This window comes from Choloepus didactylus, chromosome 8 (genome assembly GCF_015220235.1).
Source record: "Choloepus didactylus isolate mChoDid1 chromosome 8, mChoDid1.pri, whole genome shotgun sequence".
NCBI classification, from domain to species: Eukaryota; Metazoa; Chordata; class Mammalia; order Pilosa; family Megalonychidae; genus Choloepus; species Choloepus didactylus.
The window spans coordinates 90,573,628-90,579,792 of NC_051314.1; the positions used below are offsets into that span (position 1 = coordinate 90,573,628).

The window sequence follows — 6,165 nt, forward strand, 5'->3', positions numbered from 1 at the left end:
GACTATGGTTACAGCTGTTTCCTGTTTTTGTCTGGTAAGAGTTATTAGTAACACAGCTGCTAAGGGGGGCTCTAAACCCACTGTACTCCACCACCGGGGACTGTCCTCTGACTCAGTGGGCGCTGTCTCACACGAGCTAGGAGAAAGCTGAAAGATCTCACCTGCCTACATCAACCCCAACTGAGTCCTTACATGATATGCATGTTCTGCATTTTTTTTAAAATAAGCTTTTTATTTTGGAATAGTTTTAGAATTACAGAACAGCTGCAAAAATAGTATAGTTCCCACATTTCCCACATCCAGTTTCCCTATTGTTAACATCTTATACAGTATATTTGCCACAACTGATGAATCAGTAAGAATTTATTATTATTAACTAAAGTCCAAAGTTTATTCGATTTCCTTAGTTTTTACCTTATGTCCCTTTTTTGTTCCAAGATCCCATCCAGGTACCACATTACATTTAGTTGTCTTTTCTCCTTAGGCTCTGCTAAACTGTGGCAGTTTCTTAGACTTTCCTTGTTTTTGGTGACTTTGATACTTCTGAGGAATACTGGTCAAGTATTTTGCAGAATATTCTTCGATTGTGGGTTGACTGCTGTTTTTCTCATGATTAGACTGAAATTATGGTTTTGGAGGAGGAAGATCACAGAGATAAAGTGCCATTTTCATCACATCATGTCAAGGGTACATACTATCAAATATGGTTTATCACTGTTGATGTTGACCTTCATCACCTCACTGAGGTAGTGTTTGCCAGGTTTTTCCAATGTAAAGTTATTCTTTTCCCACTTGTTCCATACTGTAGTCTTTAGAAGGAAGACACTATATGCAACCCATACTTAAGGGATAGGGAGTTATGCTCCACCACCAAATAATTCCATAAATTATTTGGAATTCTTCTGCATGGAAAAGTTGTCTCTTCCCCCAAATTTACTTATTTATTCAATCATTTATTTATATCAGTATGGACTCATGGATATTTATTTTAAACTTTGGGTTATAATTCAATGCTACATTTATTTTGTTGCTCAAATTATTCCAGCTTTGACCTGAGGGGGCTGTTTCAGTAGCTTCCGGTGTCCGTTTGGCATAACCCCATTGTTGTGGATTTTTTTTAACTTAAGCACTTCCTTACTTTCTGGTATTACAGGATGCTCCAGGCTCATCTTGAATACTGCCTGCCCCAACCCTAGAATTGGCCATCACTCCAAGAAGCCCTGGTTCCTTTTATTGAAGAATGGTATTCATTCTGGGTATGCTCCTTTACTGCAGTGTCACTGATTCTAGGCCTGCTCAGCTGACAGAGAAGGGAAATATATGTGTGTAGTATGCTAACCAGCATGTATATACATATTTATAAATATTTATTTATCAATCTGTATGTATATGAACTTAAACATGAGTTCATACTGATGTCTCTAACTGTAACCAGGACCGCATAAATCTTTCTAGCCTTTCCCTTCTTGCTTGTCTGTAACCTCCTACTCCAACAGTGAGAAACCTGGCTCCTCCCATCTGCCATTCATTCACTTAATTGTTCAATTCTGGTATGCATGTATAGTCGTTTCAGAATTGTTAACCCATACGCCATGAGAAGCAACTTTACCTACTAGAGTACAGTGCTTATGTACAGTTCTTTTTGCCTTTAGTCTTAGTCCCCATTCATTTCTAAAGTCACTTAAGTAAGCACCTTTTCCCCTTCAGGGAAGTTCATTTAGATTAGTTAGATTCTTTTGTAACAGTCTGCATTCCATCCTGGGATTCCCCACCTCCTAGATTTTTTTTTTAATTTGCATACATTGAGGTTCACTCTTTGTGCTGTAAAGTTCTATAGATTTTGACAAATACATAGTGTCAAATGATCACTATGACAATGCCATATAGAATATTCACCATCCTAAAAAAAAATCCCCTGTGCTTCACCTATTCAACCCTTGCCCTTCCTGAAACCCCAGGCAATCACTGTTCTGTTTACCATCTCTATAGGTTTGCCTTTTCCAGAATATCATATAAATGGAATCATACATTATGTAGCCTTTTCAGATTTGCTTCTTTTACTTAGCAATATGCATTTAAGATTCATCCATGTTTTTGCATGACTTGATAGCTCCTACCTTTTTATTGCTGAATAATATTCCATTATATGAATGTACCACAGTTTGTTTATCAGTTCACCTATTGAAGGACATCTTGGTTGCTTCCAGTTTGGCCGATTGTGACTAAACCTGCTATAATTATTTGGGTGCACAATTTTGCATGTGGGCATTAAGTTTTCAACTAATTCCAGTGAACACCTAGGACTGCGATTGCTGGATCACATGGCAAGCCTGTGTTTAGCTTTAAGAAACTGCCAAACTTTTCCAAAGTGGCCGTACCATTTTGCATTCCCCCCAGCAATGAATGAGAGCTCCTGCTGCTCTGTGTTCTCACCAGAATTGGTATTGCAAGTTGTCTTTTCTTTTAGCCATTCTGATAGGTGTGTAGTAACATTTCATTGTCTTAATTTGCATTTTCCTTATGACAAATGATATTGAACATCCTTTCATATGCTTATTTGCCATCTATGTATCTTCTTTGGTGAGGGGTCAGTTCAGATCCATTTTTTTAACTGCTTTTTCTGTTTTTGTTTTTTTTTTGATGTTGAATTTTAAGGATTCTTTGTATATTTTAGATGAAAGTGCTTTATCCAATATGATTTGCAAATATTTTCTCCTAGTCAGTGACTTGTCTTTTCATTTTCTTAGCAGTGTCTTTTGCAGCACAAAAGGTTTTTAATCTGAATGCTCAATGTATCAATTTTTCCCTCATGGATTATGCTTCTAGTGTTGTATCCCAAGCCTCATCACCAAGCCCAAGGTCATGTAAGTTTTCTCCTGTTTTCTTCTAGAAACTTTATAGTTTATAATCTTAAATTTAGGTCTATGATCCATTTAGAGACAATTTTAGCACGAGGTGCAAGGTCTGTGTCTAGGTTCATTCTTTTGCATATGGATGGCAGACTGTTCCAGTACTGTTTTTGAAGAGGCTATCTTTCTCCAGTGATTGCCCTCACATCTTTGTCAAAAATCAGTTGATGAAATTTGTGTTGGTCTATTTTTGGGCTCTCTATTCTGTCACATTGATCTATGTGCCTATTCTTTCACCAGTAACATGCTGTCTTGATTACTGTAGCTTAGCTTTGTAGTAGTCTTCAAACTGACCATGTGATTCTTTTCAGTTTTGTTCTTTTTTGGTAATGTGTTGGCTCTTCTAGGTCCAGATTTATGTCTTTTGACATCAATAATCATTTTCAAATACATCATAACAGGATAACAGCCAAGCATGGTGAACTTTAAAGTATGTAATGTTAGGTAAATGTGTTTGAGAAAGAGGAACAAAGAGATTCCAATGTTTCTTTGCTAGGTGTGCTGGTTTGAAGCTGTTATGTGCCCCATAAAAGGCCATATTCTTTTATTCCATTCCTGTGGGTGCAGAGCTGTTGTGGGTGGGACCTTTTGATTAGGTTGTTTCAATTGAGATGTGACCCACCCAATTCAAGGTGGGTCTTAATCCTTCACTGGAGTCCTCTGTGAGAGGATAAAAGACAGAAAATGCAGAGAGAGCTCAGAGAGAAACTTCCAGAGAAGTTTAGAGAGAATTTAGAGAAAAAGCCCCTGGAGGAGCTGAAAGAGAAGTCCTGGAAATGCCAAGAGAGGACGCACAGAAGCCAAAAGAGCCATTGAAACCAGAAGCTGAAAGCAATAAAATCCTGGAGAGAAGGACCAGCAGATGCTGGGCATGTGCCTGCCCATGTGACTGAGGTATTCTAGATGCCAGCAGCCTTGCTTCAGAGTCCACATATCCTTCTGCTGATGCCTTAATTGAGACATTTTCATGGCCTAAGAACTGTAAGTTTTAAAATCAATAAATCCCCATTGTAAAAGCCAACCCATTTCCAGTATATTGCATTCTGGCAGCCTTAGCAAAATGAAACAGTAAGCAAACATGAAAAGCAATAGGAAGATTTGTGGAAAAGACATAAGAAAGGACAGGAAATCTGTGAGCCTTGCTGCTCTAAACCACTGTGGAAAATGTGGAGTTATTAACAGTCCCATCCTAGAATCCACAGGTCCCATATATCAGGTTTGAATTTGTAGAGCTACCACTGTCACCAAAAGTACTTATAACAGCTTGATTGTGACAAAGCTCTAATTTTACTAGAGTCAATACACAACTTCTTCCAATTAAGCCTATGTTTCAAAAATAAAATAACTAAAAGTCATGGGATTTTGATCAACAAGTACAGTCTGGGTCAAGGGGACAGAGATGCTTCTGGAAGAACCATCACGATGGCCGCCCAAGGAGAACCCCAAGTTCAGTTTAAACTTGTATTGGTTGGCGATGGTGGTACTGGAGAAACTACATTTGTGCAACATCATTTGACTGGTGAATTTGAGAAGAAGTATGTAGCCACCTTGGGCGTTGAGGTCCATCCCCTTGTGTTCCATACAAACAAAGGACCTATTAAATTCAGTGTGGGAACACAGCTGGTCAGGAGAAATTCAGTGGCCTGAGATGGCTATTACATTCAAGCCCAGTGTGCCATTATAATGTTTGATGTAACATCAAGAGTTACTTACAAGAATATGCTTAACTGGCATAGAGATCTGGTACAAGTGTGTGAAAACATCCCCATCATGTTGTGTGGGAACAAAGTGGATATTAAGGACAGGAAGGTTAAGGCAAAATCCATCGTCTTCTACCGAAAGAAGAATCTTCAGTGCTATGACATTTCTGCCAAAAGTAACTACAACTTTGAAAAGCCCTTCCTTTGGCTTGCTGGAAAACTGATTGGAGACCCTAACTTGGAGCTTGTGGCCATGCCTTCTCTTGCCCCACCAGAGGTTGTCATGGACCCAACTTTGGCAGCACAGTGTGAACATGACTTAGAGGTTGCTCAGACAACTGCTCTGCTGGATGAGGATGACGATCTGTGAGAAAGTGAAGCTGGAGCCCAGCGTCAGAAGTCTAGTTTTATAGGCAACTGTCCTGTGATGTCAGTGGTGCAGCGTGTTTGCCACTTTATTAGATAGCTAAGCAGAACATGTGCTTAATCTTTGGGATGCTGAAGGAGATGAATGGGCTTCGGACTGAATGTGGCAGTTAAAAAAAATACCTTCAGTTTTTGGACCTGCGTATTTAGCTGTTTTGGAACACAGTTGTTTCCTTTTTGAGTTTCAAATATAAGACTGCTACAGTCACATCACAATGTTTGGTGGTGAAGTCTTGTTTGTTACTGTCATACCCATTCCTTTTTGTTTAGAATCAGAATAAAGTATTTCAAATATCTAAAAAAAAAAAAAAAAAGTGCAGTCTGGGTCAAAAACTACACACTACACACTAGTTTTGCCAGTAAAGAAATTTAAGAAATGAATTTGTTACTAACATGAACACGGGCCCTCTACTTATTCTTGGTTTCTCTGGAAAACTTCAGTAAAACTGGGAAAAAGAGTCATCATGATAGTAGATTCTTCTGAAGGACTGTCAAATTCTCTTGGCTCCATAGGCAACTCAAAGCTGCCATGGAACTAATGTGCCTGGTTCCAGATTAGTCAAGGTACTCAGAATGATGGATTTTCAAACGTACGAGAATGTTCAGGGAATTTTATTTTTATCACCATTTAAAAAGAAACTTAATGTTCATCTCTTCCCTTGGGTAATATAAATTTATAAGTGCCTTCTCTTTAGTACTAAATGTTTAAGAATTTTCAAGAAATGTTAAGTGTTAGAACTAAAACAATTTGATATTAAAATAATCAGTGGGGATTCTACTTGAAATAACTTGTTCTCTACTTCAGGGAAACCATCTATCCAATATCTTCCTCAGGAGGCAAAATGGCAAAACAGCATTATACGGTCAATTATCTAACATCTCATTTCCTCATTAATCCAAAACACAGGAACTCTTTCCTATAGGTTTGGTAATGAGAACTTTTTCTGTCAGAAGCTATTAAAATTTCGTTTGTGAGTTTTAATTTGGAAAGAATAGTGTCAATGTTGGTGGTCTCTAAATTAGGGTTGTATTTTATTTTTAAAATGTGTTTGGGGTGGAATGAGTCATTCTTCAATTTCCTTAAAAGAAATTGAGATGAGTCCTTTTTCTTCAATGGAGATGAATACAAA

The 6,165-nt window shown here is 38.1% G+C and overlaps 1 pseudogene; it reads left to right on the forward strand.

The window, feature by feature from the left end:
• The first annotated feature begins 4,331 nt into the window (after nt 1-4,331).
• On the forward strand, nt 4,332-4,979 carry LOC119542956 (annotated as a pseudogene).
• The last annotated feature ends 1,186 nt before the right edge of the window (nt 4,980-6,165 follow it).